Raw genomic sequence first — 17,210 nt, 5'->3', positions numbered from 1 at the left:
CACAAGCACACACACACACCCAGTGGCGCTTTGTGGTCAGTCAATGCCCACCAGCGCAGCCGCATCTTCGTTTTTGGGTGCAACGAAACATTTTTAATTGGTTTTGTTTCATTTTGCGCCGATGCCGCCAGTTGAGGAGGCGGCCAGCGATGGCAGCGGGTCGGGGACAGAAGGGGGGCAGCAGCCCAATGCCCGCCACAGTGGCTAGCATTTTGGCATTGGCCATTGGGCATTGTCTCTGGCAGCAGCCAGGCAAAAATTGACGGACTGCCTTAAATAAGCGAACTCAAGGTTGGCTGCCAGTTTTCCCTAAAGACACAGACACACAGATCTCAGCAGCAGCAGCAGCAGCCACAGCCGCATTCGAGCTGCAGTCGATCGGTGGCCACATCAAGTCAACAAAAGATTGAAAACTCAATATAGCACCGGGCATCAGCGGGACTTGAAGACTGAAGAGTGAAGACTGTAGACGAGCTCGTTCGGCCGAATGGTAAGCAGAGTAGATGAAAGATGAAGTCGGAGATGGAGCTGGAGCTGGAGTTGGGACTGAAGCTGTAGATGGGCGCGGGCGAGGGCGCAGACACGCAAAACATTCGCCAGTTCAAATCCCAAAATTGGCAATTTATCCTTTATGAACTTACAAAATAGCCGCCGTTTATACCAAAACAAGTTAATTCGTCGTCAGTCGGAGCTGGGACTCCAGCTCGCAATTGGAATTGGAAGTTGGAAGTTGGGTAGTTGGTTGAAGTAGCAGCAGACGCTGCCCGGCATGGAGCTGTGTCTCTTGACGATGACGAAGGGCCGCCAACGAAACAATGAAAACTTGGCTAGGGCTGCTTTGCAGCAGGCCGGGCAGCAGGCCGTAATGGTGGGCGTAGCGGGCGGACGTTGACGGGGGAGGCATGCTACACGGCGGCGCAATGAAAGCCAAGCCGAAAATGCAACGCTTTGGGTCTATCTTGTTTGCTGGCGAGTCCAAGTGGAGCCGTCAGAGATGGCTTTAAATAGATGTGCCCAAGTTTAGACAATAAAGCCATAATTGTGCATAAGTGCGGCACACACACACACACACACACACACAATCACACACACCCATGTAGCTAAGGATTGAGGGCTACTTGCGACTGTGCAACACAGAAGCGAATTTAGTTCCCACAGCTTAAAGACTCGAAATTGGCTAAAAAAAAAAAAACTGCACATGAAAGTGAAAAAGACTTGCGAAAGTAACGAAAGATTTAAGAAAAAAACTCACATACACATATGTGTATATATACGAGTATGTGGGTAGTCTGACTGTTACCCTTTTTTTCAATATTTTTTTTGGAAATACAAAATCTGCTTAAAGCCTATTTTGATACCCTATAAGGTTATAATGGCTTTGTGCAAATGTATGTAACAGGCATCTGTCCGTCCGTTTGTATGAACGCGTCGATCTAAGAACCTATAGGAACCTATAGTCCTCCTAGTGTCTCCGCAGTACGATTTACTTTATCGATCATCGATAGCTTGTCCCATCTTCAAACAATCAATAAAAATCGATATCGATATACTGTTGATATTGACAAATCTTTCTAGAAAAATAAAAAATTAAAATCGAACTATACAAAGCTTTAGGACGAAAGCTTTTGAAACTGAGTTTCTTGTTTGCATAGAACAAAAACAGAGAATGTTAAACAGAGCTATCGAAATTTTTGACTATCAAATAATTTGGTAAACGCAGCTAACATCAAGAATACCTTAAATTTCATATATAAAAGCGATTTCCGACACATAACAGATCCTCCCTTCAGTCAAGAATATCTTTCATATCTGGAATATATGCTTCGCTGACGTTTATTATATTCGAGAATTAATTCAGTTTTATAAGCCACTTGTCATGAAGTCCCCAAGATCGCTTTTATCATGTTTTATTTGATTTTAATTAATTTCATTTTCATTTCTTTTTTTAATTAATTAGCCTTTGCAGTAATAGGTTTTATAAGTGTCGTGCATCTCTATGCCTGGCATTATTTGGACTATCTGATCTAATCAGTGGGCGTCAGATTCTGTTCCATTTGTATAGCTACTTATTCTTGCAATCAGCAGAGAATATCTTTATAGCACCATGCTCGAGTGCGCTGGCAGCCGCTACTATGATGACGATTGCAATGGGCACCATGTAGTTGTACACGATGGTACTTAAGTATCGAAAGTCCCAATGGCATCGAGTACAACGAGTACTCCCCATGGCCAGGGCGCTGGCTTGGCTAATTGCGCAAAATCTGTTAAGGCAACTACCAGTTAATGATGATCAGCTCGTTGTCGTCATCATACACAGGCCAGGCTAGGGCAATCAGCCAACGAGGCGCACACGACAGCCAGACAGATAGACAAATAGACGGACGGACAGAGAGACAGTTGGACTGGCAGCCACAGCGGACGACAGGTGGCACATGAAAGCGCCAAAAAGGCAGACAGAACAAACACAGACATGAAAAAAAAGCGCTGCCATTGCAGACGGTGTAGACCGTTTCAGCTATGATAATGTATATTTTATGAGTTAATTTCGAGTCGTCAAGATCGCGTGTTGCAGTTACAGTAAAGCAGATCCATTCCTGCACCACAACGCTCCGCGCGCACTTGGCTTGCCCTGGCCCAACTCATCACGCTTCACAAATTCGCAGCTTGTGCAGCGCTCATAATTCTCAGCAGCAGATCCCAGTTGCCGCAGTTGCCAATCCCTGTGCCCAGCCATGTCCCAGCTCTGTGCCCCAACTCCTTTGCCCTGGCACTGGCACTGGACCTGGTACAGGCCATTTGCAGTCCCTAACAAGCGTCATCGGCAGCTTTGTTGCGGTCTGTTTTCAGTTTGTGTCTCTGCCGCTGCCGCTGCCGCTGTCGCTGCTGCTGCCTCTCCATTTCGATTCGCTTTCGAGTCTGACTCTGAGTTTGACTCCGAATTGCGACTCCTCCAATTCGCACTTTGGTTAAATTAGTTGCGGTCTGGGAAGTTTGGCCACCATAATTTCCCGTGGCGTTTGCCGACCCGACAACTTCAACAACACCAGCAACAACAGCAGCAACAACAACAACAACAACAACAACACCACACTCCACTTAGCCGACAGACGCCGCCAAGTGTGTGACCGGGCGCGCTGATTGAAGCCGCCTGCATCAACGCCATCAGCAGATCGGAGATCTCAGATCTTCATCGTTCGCTCGTTCGTTCGTTGTTGTTGTTGCCGCCTTCTGCTCACGTTCCAAGTGGGGGCCCCGAAAATTGCAGCAGCTAAAGGATTAACCTCAAATTTCAGCTGGCGGTGTTTGGCTTTCAACGCTTAATTGGTTGTGAAATCATCATTATCACATGGACATGCAAGATGCTGAGAGGATGAGGCTAAAGATGAGGCTAAACCTGTGGCTGGGGCTGCGACTGGGGCTGGGGCTGGCGTGGGGAGTACAGCGTTGGCGGCGTTGGTGTTGCTGTTGCAGCCTCCCTTCATCACTTTAAATTGTTGTTGCTGTTGCTGCTGCTGCTGCTGCTGCTGATGATTGTTTATTAAGCAGCGTCAAGTTGCTGCTGCGTGTCCTGGCTGCTGTCCAGCGGTATCCAGCCTGCTCCTCCAGCTGCCGCAGTGGCCATATAATTTGCGCGTGATTCATTTATGATTGAGAGAGTTGGGCTCGAGTTGAGACTTGTTTATACACGGCACGGCGTTTGCGGCACGATCTGGCTGGCCGGCAGATGTCTATAGCAAGCGCGCCCCGATTGCAATCGTCTGGCAAATTATAGGCCAAGACCACCAAAGCGTTAACTGAAATATTTAGCAAGTTTGTTTCTTTGATTTCCAGGAAGCAGTCCGCATCGCAGTCAAATGAGCGCCGCAGTTGCGCTCTCTTTAATTAAGCCCAGCGCCGCCAGGAAGTGCATCAAAGTGACCAAAAAAATTTCGAATGCTCTAATTGAGTGTGCTCGACTAAGAGATACCCTATAGATAGTGACGAGCTGCCTTTCAAGCCGGCTTCTTTTTTCCTAATTTCCCCAAGGCATGTGAAATATATTCTCAAATAACTTTGGTATTTGACCTACGATCTATATAACATTTTCAGGAAATATATATTGAATTCAAATTTATGCACATACCGAACCCTAAGTTTTTACCTTTTAAAATTCGGGCAAATGGGGTGAGATATTCAAAAGGTGAAATATTCCGGATTTGCGTAAACTCAACGAAGATTTACAATGAGAATTTGGCATATCTAACTCCAACATCTTTCGAGTTATGGCTAAGAACCCAACTTCAAAGTCGATTTTTATCGAAATGAAGTGAGTTATCGATAACAGATATCGCTGGCAAAGCTACTTCGATTAGACTATTGATGCTGACAAAGAATATATGAAACATAATAAACCTTGTTTTTGAACCATTCTCATTATGTACAGGGTATCGAACAAAAAAGTGAAGAAAAAGAAAACAAAGCAGAAAAATCGAAATGCTGAAAACAGTTGCCAGAAAGCTAACTCAAGCTCAGCGAAGCGTTGACAAGATCTCCCGCCCAACCTCTCCGCTGTGGCTGCCCCTCAAGCCCTGGCATGCCAAAAAATAAAAGACGAAAAAGAAATGAATACAACCAAAAAACTGCAATCTGAAACACAACGGGAGGGTTGCCAAAAATGGTACGCGCCGATTTTCCAAACAACATCTTTTGAGCCAAGTCCCAGGCTCAGTTGTCGGCGACTGCGTAACATTAATCATAAATTACCAGGTCGTTGAGAGTTGGCCAAACGCAGACCAGACAGAGACGCCCCAACGTGTGGCGAGGTGTTCGCACAGCGCGTTTATAAATTTTGCCAAGCGCCAGGCCAAAGGCCGCACTCAAAATCCCCCAACTCCACAATATGCCCCAATGGTTCGCTCAGTGCGAGCCCAAAATGATCATCTTCATCATTTGCCGACCACGTACTAAAAAAAAAAAAAACTAAAAGAAAAAAAAAAAAGAATGTGAGATATGGCGGCAGCAGGCCAAGGTTATAATTGGCCCAAAGCGGGCGCTGAGACAAACGAGAGGCGCAGCTCGTAAAACCCAAGCGAGAGGCGGCAACCACAGCCACAGCCACATCCAGAGTCGGGGCACAGCAGCCCCAGCTAGACGATGGACCAGCATCAACCTGTGGGCAGCCCGTTGGAACGCACGTGCTTAACCTCTGACTTTGTTTTGGCAGCAGCGGCCGTAGCAGCAGCAGCAGCGGCTGCGGCTACTTCAAGTGGCTGCCTGGCGATTAGCCTCGGATTGTTACCGGGAACTGTGAGTGGTTGTTTATGGGCCTCCCAAGACACGCCCACTTGATGTGAGCATGGGAATGCTAACGCTTATGCAAAGCCTAACGAACCGCAGGCTACCTCTTAAATGATAGAAGCTACCTAGGATTTAATATTGGCATGAAGATCCCTATGAAAGATGATATACATATAGACGAGCAGAAAAAATGGGTCAGCACGGGATAATTACGTCAGGAAATATGTATATATAATATAGAATATTAAAGTTATAGGTAAGCTAAGAAATAACGCGAAATGTCTAGCCCTAAACTGATTTAACTAAATTTCTTATTTATAATATATATAATAATAAATAAATAATTAAATATGTGAATATGCACTTACCCAAAATATTCATACACACGGGTATTTTATTACACATATTTATTTTTATATAAGCTCGTCTCTGAAAGAACAAAAGAAAGTAGGGAGTTTTTTAGTTTAAGATAAGTGGGGGAGAGAGTGTGAGGGCGAGAGTGGAAGAGAAATAAAAATAGAGAATCATTATTAATACTCTATAAATTTATAGAACTAGGATCTGCGGTTGGTATTAGGGAAAATACATCCAAACAGATATGGACTTGCATGTTTATGCCAAAGCCATAGAAACAAGGAAACAAGTAGTACAATTATTTTAGATATATATGCATACTAGTATTAATGAATATATAAATACACATGCATACATAAGCATAAGCATAAATGAACATATTACTCATATGTACTCATTTACATACATACATGCGTGCATATTTACATACATACATGCATGCACACTTTTATGTATATAAATACATACTTACATTCATGCATGTGACAGGGCTTATACATACATACACACATACACACATAAATGCATACAAGCATACTTACATGCGCGTATGCTTCCATGCATACATTCACACCAGTATGCATACTGACACTCATACATGTATACATACAAACATGTATGCATGCACATATGCATGTTGGCTTACAAATACGTCTCCAGTTAATAGTGATCAAGAATATGCGAATGCGCGACCCGCGATCCTGCTATCCGTTACCTTTACAGGGTATTGTCATTATGAAAGTTATAGGATATTCGTATAAAACTGGAGGTCTAACTTATTTTTATTAAACAATTCTACTCCTCAGCATGGGATCCCTATTATTCAGCTGACAGCGCATATGCCGAGGCGTTCAATAATTTACATGCTCATAGAAAACGCACAATTATAATTCCATTATCATACTGATAAAGTCTTGAGACATTCGATTATGTAAACTGTGATGACGCAACTTTGCTAGAGAAGTGGCACGAGCTGAAGACGTGTGACAGCAGCAGGAATTGCCATGTCAGTGAACTCCGATGGGCGCTGGCAGCAATCCGCGCGAGTTGCCGCCCACACGGGCTGAGAGGACGCGGAATGCAATCAATTTGGCCGCAGCCGTTGACAGGCAGCATTTGTGTATTATGCTGCAGCCAAAGGACATTGCAGGACATCGCAGGACATTGCAGATGGAGTCGCCATCGGCGTCGCCTTGCTGGCTGCTCGCCAGGCATATTTACTGCCGCATTTTGCGGACAACACATAAAACAGCGACCCGGAACTTGGTCGTAATGCGGCCGCTTTAATTGCGCCGCAAGCTGCGCTACAGATTCAATTTCAATCAAATTGCATTCATCGTGAACGTAGAAAAAGTTGGACACTGAGCATTTCCAGATGACATTCGAGAGATTTTAAATATGTGCCCTGCTGAAATACGCAAATCGTAGCCATTGAAGCGCCTGCAAATATTTTGCCAAGATATTTTCATTTAACCAAGCACTTGGCTTAAGGCAATCCCCAACAAAACACACACACACACAAGGGAACAGCGCCAAGAGAAAAATCACAGAATATTTCCCCCGGCGTCTATGTGCGTTTGGCTTTTGTCGCCTTTCAGGCATTGTGGCGCCAAAACTAAAAATAAAGTTTGCATTTTGTCTATTTGTTTCCTGTCGCCTCGTCCCAACCCCAGCGCCCCCTGACCCGTTTTTCACTCTATTTGCAAGCTAAAAATCATCCACCAACAGACATTCGCAGGTTGACATTTTTATGGCTTAAGAAAAAAAACTTGTGAAGAAAAACTTCGAGCTAATGGAGGATACAATTAGATAACCAGACCGCCGTTAGTCTAGTTTTTTATTTAAATATTTGCAAAACGTCTAATTAAATTGGAATATATTAAAATATAATATTATCAAATACAATTTTACTTTGAATTAAATGAGGGTTGATTAAAAACATTTTAATAGAAAAAAAATCCTTTCAAATTTGAACTATCGTTACGTTTGTTTTCGCTGCTAAACACAAGATGTCGTCACTATTTGGCGCCATCTTTTATAAGCACGTCTCATTATAAGAGTAAATTGACTAAAATTTAAGTTATCATTATTATTGTTCTGTCTACTGAGCACTAGATGTCGCTCCTTGCTAGCGCCATCTGCTTATGCGCACAATGTAGCTCGCAATCTCTTGGTCGCTAGAGTGCTAGTTCATCGCCAGCTGGCGACAGCTACCAGCGCCATCTACCGCAAGCCAAATAACGTAAGAAACAGACTCACATAACGTATAACGTAATGCAAACAGAAATTTAAACAGAATGTTTTAGGTGTATGAACAGATTTTCCGCAAATCCTTGTTAGTGAAACGTGATGCACATACGAATGCGAAATAACTGTTTTGCAGCAGGTCAGTTTCGTAATGGAAACGCTGAGCAAATGCAATTTGGAATTAATTACGTCTGGCCACTTGTTAGTTTTGTGGGCAGCTTAACATGGGCTCCACGTCTTGCCCCAGCTGCAGTTGGACACCAAGTTCGACCAGCTTGTGCTGAGGTTACAAATTCTCATATGTCGCCTGGACAGAGACAGGCAGCGGGCGAGGGACAGACAGTCAGGATTGGCAACAGTTGACACAGAGCATTTAACGCTTCAGCACGTTTCCAATTCAATTTACACAAGGCTGCCAAGTGGGCGCAGGACAGGGTGTGCGATAGAAAGAGAGAGTGACTGAGAGAGAGAAAGGCCGCTTGACGGGGGGGGGGGGGGGGGGGACAGCGTGGTCGAGCGCCAAGGAAGTCTTAGGCGTCGAAGCGTGCAAAAACTTAAGCAGACGCACAGAGCATGACAAACGAGGATAACAACAACAACAAGAACAACAATGCCTGGGCATTATAATAATAATAATGAACACTAACGGTAAAGCGAATTATGCGACAAGGCAGTCCGTAGAAGGCGTAGATTTTCTCAAGTGGGCAGGGCGAGGGTCAGGCAACTGTAAACTGTAAACTGAATGAAATCAAAGCAGAATGCACAATAAATCAACAAATTACGCGTGGCAGCAGTCGCCTCAGGAAGGGTTTGCATTGTATCTTGCAGATACTTAGATACTAAGATACTTCTATGCCGCCCGGCCATATTTATGGGCAAAAACAATAAGCGAAACGCTTAAAAATGCATAAATCAAAACGTAAACGCAGCCAAGGGAACTGAAACAAAACGAAACAAAAAAAAAAAAAAGAAACAAAGGAAGAACAGGCAAAAGACAAAGCGGCGGAGCGGGGGAAAGGCACAAGAAATGAGAAATGAGAAGCGAATCTCAAAATGATAATCGGCAACAACTGTTCAGACTGCGTGTTGACAAATGTAGTTGACTACAACGCAGGGGGCAGCGGGTGTGGGCGGGGGCGGTGGCAACCCTGACCAATATTTAGGACAGGCCGAAAAACACATTTCACTTATTAAGCAGCAGAGAGCAGGCTGAAAATGGGGTGGGACAGCGGACATCATCTTGACAATAATCATAAAAACAAATGCAAAACGCAAAAGCCAACAGCTCGACACAGGCGTTGCTTAGGGTTAGGCCAAATTCCTGCCACCTCCCCCCTTCCCATCCTGCACAACCCCTTAATCCACTTGTTTCCGAGCTCGTTGGTTCGGTGGTTGCGCAAATATTTGCGATATTGTTATTGAGTGTTTGTTATGGGCACACGACATGGCTTAAATCACACAATCTGATTAGGGCCAACAAGGGATGGGAGTGGGAGGAAAGGACAACGCTTATGTCTTGGTAATTAATATGATCTTGAGTCAGGAGTACCGTAAAGTGAACGAATATCCGTAATATTGGCCAGAGTATCATAAAAGATTATTGATAATAGATTATTGATACATATTATATTGACTAATATACTAATTAACGGGCCAAGATATTTAGCAAGGCTAAGGCATTATTGCTATGAATTGAGTTTATGTTTAAAAACGAAAAAGTAAGGATATCATCGATACGCCGAAAATGTATTATCCTAGTAGACATTTGCCTGATAAAATTATCTTGGAAAACAGAGAAGCATGGTAAAACTAGAAAATGACAAGTTTGGTTAATATATCATGGAAAACGAAAAGTTTTTCCTATTTAAGATATATAATACAGTTGTACAGAAATGCGTACCTATGCAAAGTTTCAAGACGATATCTTAAAAGCTGAGAAAGAAGTTTGCATTGAAAGAGTCAGAAGGACTTGGCTGTCGCCAGATTTACATGAGTAGTCCTTGTGATTTCTTGGAAGCAAGACAAATTAACTTGAGGGCAAAAGGAGGAAGTACGACTCTAGCTTATATAGTATCTGAGATGGATGTGTTCCACATACGGAAAGATATTCGGACAGATGGACTAAATAGAGTATCTTCCAAATTAACAAATAGTTTTAAAATAGCACCGAATGAATTTAAGCAAATGGTATTAATTGATTACATTACAAACAGCATAAAATATAAATTTAATAAGATTTCATAGCCTAATACCAAGCAGAATGCCACAAGAACTAAAATAACAAACCACATAAGGCCCCTTGAGGCAAGCCCATTGAAAACTTTGCACCATAAAATATGCGCATATGTGACAAAACGGCAAGCAACCCCCAAACATGGGCAATTCTTGGGCCATTCTCAAATATCATTTAACACTTCATTCAAATGTTGACCCAGTTTAAAAGGCATTTCGCCAAAAGATGCGTCAAACATTTGCTGTAATTGCAAGAGTCCATTTGCAGTCGCAGCTCATTGGATGATATCCTTTGCGCTGACACTCACATATGCGCGAATCCTTGGCCGTAATGGATGCCATAAGTGAATTGCTAATTCTGCGCTAATGTTGCAAATATCTGCCACAATGCAACAACAATAGTCGACTAGCAACAACAATGCCGAACTAAGCTCATAAATTACCATGACAATGGTATTATGCTTTAATCCACCCCGAGAAAAGTTATTGAACTGCGCTCGGCCGAAAGCCAAATCCAAATGCCACGAACGTAAATCTTTGTGAGCTGTCATAAATTTGGCTGTTTTCGCGTTCGATTTGATATTCGAATTGGTATTAAATAGAATTATTATTTATATGCTCGCAAATGCTAATGAAATTGCAATTTTAATTCAATTAATAGAAAAGTTGGTCAAAAAGAAAGCCATGATAAATATGAAAACCCACAAAGCGAAATGTGTTCAAATGCACCTCACTCTCTCCATTTTACAGACTTTTGTAGCAAATGTAGAGTAAATTTATTCCGCATGATTAATTCAAGATTCGATTTTCAAGAGAAATCAGCAGCTAGCGCGAGGCGAGCATGCTCCCCATAAAGTAAAATATTTGTTCAAGGTGTTTGAACTTGCGCGCCAAATGGCAAACGAAATCAGCAGCAGTCATTACATATGATAATGCCCCCAAAAACAACAGAGGAACAAGAAGAAAAAAAAGCAAATTGGAAAATGAAGGCAAAACCAATTGCAGCGGAAAACTAATGATATGAAAATTTAATGAGTACCCAAAGCCACAGAAATCGAAAAAAAATCAATTGCCAAACGAAATAAGCTGAGCTTTTTATGCTCCTGCAGACCCAGTTAACAGGTTGATTTTAAATTGATTACATAGCGGTTAGGAGTCATATTGCTGACGTACCCATTTGCATTAAGGTGCTCAAGATATTTATAGATATAAAGGAATTATATTGGTACTTAAAATAACACCGTTCTAGGCGATTTTCATCCCAGCCCCATAACTCGGTCAAATCTCATCCGATTTTCACGAAGTTTGGCTTTTTACTCATGACTTGGCCCTTAGATGAATGTGGCATCTAAATCTGACAGCACTATTCTGGGTCAAAATTCATGTGAAAATTGTACCCCCAAATATCTTATATAGGCATAGGTGAAATGTTCTCACCCCCATAACTCGGTCAAATCTCATCCGATTTTCACGAAGTTTGGCATTTTGCTTATGGTTTGGCCCTTAGATGAATATGGCATCTAAATCAGACAGCCCTATTCTCGGTCAAAATTTATGTGAAAATTGAACCCTGAAATATCCGATATAGACATAGGTCAAATGTTCCCACAGCCATACCTCGGTCAAATCTTATCAGATTTTCACGAAGTTTGGCTTTTTGCTTATGGTTTGGCCCTTAGATGAATGTGGCATCTAAATCTGACAGCACTATTCTGGGTCAAAATTCATGTGAAAATTGAACCCTGAAATATCCGATATAGACATAGGTCAAATTTTCCCACCCCCATAACTCGGCCAAATCTCATCCGATTTTCACGAAGCTTGGCTTTTTACTCATGGTTTGGCCCTTAGATGAATGTGGCATCTAAATCTGACAGCACTATTCTGGGTCAAAATTCATGTGAAAATTGAACCCTGAAATATCCGATATAGACATAGGTCAAATGTTCCCACCCCCATAACTCGGTCAAATCTCATCCGATTTTCACGAAGTTTGACTTTTTACTTATGGTTTGGCCCTTAGATGAATGTGGCATCTAAATCTGACAGCACTATTCTGGGTCAAAATTCATGTGAAAATTGAAGCCTGAAATATCCGATATAGACATAGGTGAAATGTTCCCAACCCCATAACTCGGTCAAATCTCATCCGATTTTCACGAAGTTTGGCTTTTTGCTTATGGTTTGGCCCTTAGATGAATGTGGCATCTAAATCTGACAGCACTATTCTGGGTCAAAATTCATGTGAAAATTGAACACTGAAATATCCGATATAGACATAGGTCAAATGTTCCCACCCCCATAACTCGGCCAAATCTCATCCGATTTTCACGAAGTTTGGCTTTTTACTCATGGTTTGGCCCTTAGATGAATGTGGCATCTAAATCTGACATTACTATTCTAGGTCAAAATTCATGTGAAAATTATACCCCCAAATATCTTATATAGACATAGGTGAAATGTTCCCACCCCCATAACTCGGTCAAATCTCATCCGATTTTCACGAAGTTTGGCTTTTTACTCACGGTTTGGTCCTTAGATGAATGTGGCATCTAAATTCTACATCACTATTCTGGGTCAAAATTCATGTGAAAATTGTACCCCCAAATATCTTATATAGACATAGGTGAAATGTTCCCACCCCCATAACTCGGTCAAATCTCATCCGATTTTCACGAAGTTTGGCTTTTTGCTTATGGTTTGGCCCTTAGATGAATGTGGCATCTAAATCTGACAGCACTATTCTGGGTCAAAATACATGTGAAAATTGAACCCTGAAATATACGATATAGACATAGGTCAAATGTTCCCACCCCCATAACTCGGCCAAATCTCATCCGATTTTCACGAAGTTTGGCTTTTTACTCATGGTTTGGCCCTTAGATGAATGTGGCATCTAAATCTGACAGCACTATTCTGGGTCAAAATTCATGTGAAAATTGAACCCTGAAATATCCGATATAGACATAGGTCAAATGTTCCCACCCCCATAACTCGGCCAAATCTCATCCGATTTTCACGAAGTTTGGCTTTTTACTCATGGTTTGGCCCTTAGATGAATGTGGCATCTAAATCTGACAGCACTATTCTGGGTCAAAATTCATGTGAAAATTGAACCTTGAAATATCCGATATAGACATAGGTCAAATGTTCCCACCCCCATAACTCGGCCAAATCTCATCCGATTTTCACGAAGTTTGGCTTTTTACTCATGGTTTGGCCCTTAGATGAATGTGGCATCTAAATCTGACAGCACTATTCTGGGTCAAAATTCATGTGAAAATTGAAGCCTGAAATATCCGATATAGACATAGGTCAAATGTTCCCACCCCCATAACTCGGCCAAATCTCATCCGATTTTCACGAAGTTTGGCTTTTTACTCATGGTTTGGCCCTTAGATGAATGTGGCATCTAAATTCTACATCACTATTCTGGGTCAAAATTCATGTGAAAATTGTACCCCCAAATATCTTATATAGACATAGGTGAAATGTTCCCACCCCCATAACTCGGTCAAATCTCATCCGATTTTCACGAAGTTTGGCTTTTTACTCATGGTTTGGCCCTTAGATGAATGTGGCATCTAAATCTGACAGCACTATTCTGGGTCAAAATTCATGTGAAAATTGAACCCTGAAATATCCGATATAGACATAGGTCAAATGTTCCCACCCCCATAACTCGGCCAAATCTCATCCGATTTTCACGAAGTTTGGCTTTTTACTCATGGTTTGGCCCTTAGATGAATGTGGCATCTAAATCTGACAGCACTATTCTGGGTCAAAATTCATGTGAAAATTGAAGCCTGAAATATCCGATATAGACATAGGTCAAATGTTCCCACCCCCATAACTCGGCCAAATCTCATCCGATTTTCACGAAGTTTGGCTTTTTACTCATGGTTTGGCCCTTAGATGAATGTGGCATCTAAATCTGACAGCACTATTCTGGGTCAAAATTCATGTGAAAATTGAAGCCTGAAATATCCGATATAGACATAGGTCAAATGTTGCCACCCCCATAACTCGGCCAAATCTCATCCGATTTTCACGAAGTTTGGCTTTTTACTCATGGTTTGGCCCTTAGATGAATGTGGCATCTAAATTCTACATCACTATTCTGGGTCAAAATTCATGTGAAAATTGTACCCCCAAATATCTTATATAGACATAGGTGAAATGTTCCCACCCCCATAACTCGGTCAAATCTCATCCGATTTTCACGAAGTTTGACTTTTTACTCATGGTTTGGCCCTTAGATGAATGTGGCATCTAAATCTGACAGCACTGTTCTGGGTCAAAATTCATGTGAAAATTGAAGCCTGAAATATCCGATATAGACATAGGTCAAATGTTCCCACCCCCATAACTCGGCCAAATCTCATCCGATTTTCACGAAGTTTGGCTTTTTACTCATGGTTTGGCCCTTAGATGAATGTGGCATCTAAATTCTACATCACTATTCTGGGTCAAAATTCATGTGAAAATTGTACCCCCAAATATCTTATATAGACATAGGTGAAATGTTCCCACCCCCATAACTCGGTCAAATCTCATCCGATTTTCACGAAGTTTGGCTTTTTACTCATGGTTTGGCCCTTAGATGAATGTGGCATCTAAATCTGACAGCACTATTCTGGGTCAAAATTCATGTGAAAATTGAACCCTGAAATATCCGATATAGACATAGGTCAAATGTTCCCACCCCCATAACTCGGCCAAATCTCATCCGATTTTCACGAAGTTTGGCTTTTTACTCATGGTTTGGCCCTTAGATGAATGTGGCATCTAAATCTGACAGCACTATTCTGGGTCAAAATTCATGTGAAAATTGAAGCCTGAAATATCCGATATAGACATAGGTCAAATGTTCCCACCCCCATAACTCGGCCAAATCTCATCCGATTTTCACGAAGTTTGGCTTTTTACTCATGGTTTGGCCCTTAGATGAATGTGGCATCTAAATCTGACAGCACTGTTCTGGGTCAAAATTCATGTGAAAATTGAACCCTGAAATATCCGATATAGACATAGGTCAAATATTCCCACCCCCATAACTCGGCCAAATCTCATCCGATTTTCACGAAGTTTGGCTTTTTACTCATGGTTTGGCCCTTAGATGAATGTGGCATCTAAATCTGACAGCACTATTCTGGGTCAAAATTCATGTGAAAATTGAACCCTGAAATATCCGATATAGACATAGGTCAAATGTTCCCACCCCCATAACTCGGCCAAATCTCATCCGATTTTCACGAAGTTTGGCTTTTTACTCATGGTTTGGCCCTTAGATGAATGTGGCATCTAAATCTGACAGCACTATTCTGGGTCAAAATTCATGTGAAAATTGAACCCTGAAATATCCGATATAGACATAGGTCAAATGTTCCCACCCCCATAACTCGGCCAAATCTCATCCGATTTTCACGAAGTTTGGCTTTTTACTCATGGTTTGGCCCTTAGATGAACGTGGCATCTAAATCTGACAGCACTATTCTGGGTCAAAATTCATGTGAAAATTGAACACTGAAATATCCGATATAGACATAGGTCAAATGTTCCCACCCCCATAACTCGGCCAAATCTCATCCGATTTTCACGAAGTTTGGCTTTTTACTCATGGTTTGGCCCTTAGATGAATGTGGCATCTAAATCTGACAGCACTATTCTGGGTCAAAATTCATGTGAAAATTGAAGCCTGAAATATCCGATAAAGACATAGGTCAAATGTTCCCACCCCCATAACTCGGCCAAATCTCATCCGATTTTCACGAAGTTTGGCTTTTTACTCATGGTTTGGCCCTTAGATGAATGTGGCATCTAAATCTGACAGCACTGTTCTGGGTCAAAATTCATGTGAAAATTGAACCCTGAAATATCCGATATAGACATAGGTCAAATATTCCCACCCCCATAACTCGGCCAAATCTCATCCGATTTTCACGAAGTTTGGCTTTTTACTCATGGTTTGGCCCTTAGATGAATGTGGCATCTAAATCTGACAGCACTGTTCTGGGTCAAAATTCATGTGAAAATTGAACCCTGAAATATCCGATATAGACATAGGTCAAATATTCCCACCCCCATAACTCGGCCAAATCTCATCCGATTTTCACGAAGTTTGGCTTTTTACTCATGGTTTGGCCCTTAGATGAATGTGGCATCTAAATCTGACAGCACTATTCTGGGTCAAAATTCATGTGAAAATTGAACCCTGAAATATCCGATATAGACATAGGTCAAATGTTCCCACCCCCATAACTCGGCTAAATCTCATCCGATTTTCACGAAGTTTGGCTTTTTACTCATGGTTTGGCCCTTAGATGAATGTGGCATCTAAATCTGACAGCACTATTCTGGGTCAAAATTCATGTGAAAATTGAACCCTGAAATATCCGATATAGACATAGGTCAAATGTTCCCACCCCCATAACTCGGCCAAATCTCATCCGATTTTCACGAAGTTTGGCTTTTTACTCATGGTTTGGCCCTTAGATGAACGTGGCATCTAAATCTGACAGCACTATTCTGGGTCAAAATTCATGTGAAAATTGAACACTGAAATATCCGATATAGACATAGGTCAAATGTTCCCACCCCCATAACTCGGCCAAATCTCATCCGATTTTCACGAAGTTTGGCTTTTTACTCATGGTTTGGCCCTTAGATGAATGTGGCATCTAAATCTGACAGCACTATTCTGGGTCAAAATTCATGTGAAAATTGAAGCCTGAAATATCCGATAAAGACATAGGTCAAATGTTCCCACCCCCATAACTCGGCCAAATCTCATCCGATTTTCACGAAGTTTGGCTTTTTACTCATGGTTTGGCCCTTAGATGAATGTGGCATCTAAATCTGACAGCACTGTTCTGGGTCAAAATTCATGTGAAAATTGAACCCTGAAATATCCGATATAGACATAGGTCAAATATTCCCACCCCCATAACTCGGCCAAATCTCATCCGATTTTCACGAAGTTTGGCTTTTTACTCATGGTTTGGCCCTTAGATGAATGTGGCATCTAAATCTGACAGCACTGTTCTGGGTCAAAATTCATGTGAAAATTGAACCCTGAAATATCCGATATAGACATAGGT

Source organism: Drosophila virilis, chromosome 3 (genome assembly GCF_030788295.1).
Source record: "Drosophila virilis strain 15010-1051.87 chromosome 3, Dvir_AGI_RSII-ME, whole genome shotgun sequence".
NCBI lineage: Eukaryota > Metazoa > Arthropoda > Insecta > Diptera > Drosophilidae > Drosophila > Drosophila virilis.
Note: the sequence above shows the minus strand (reverse complement) of the source record.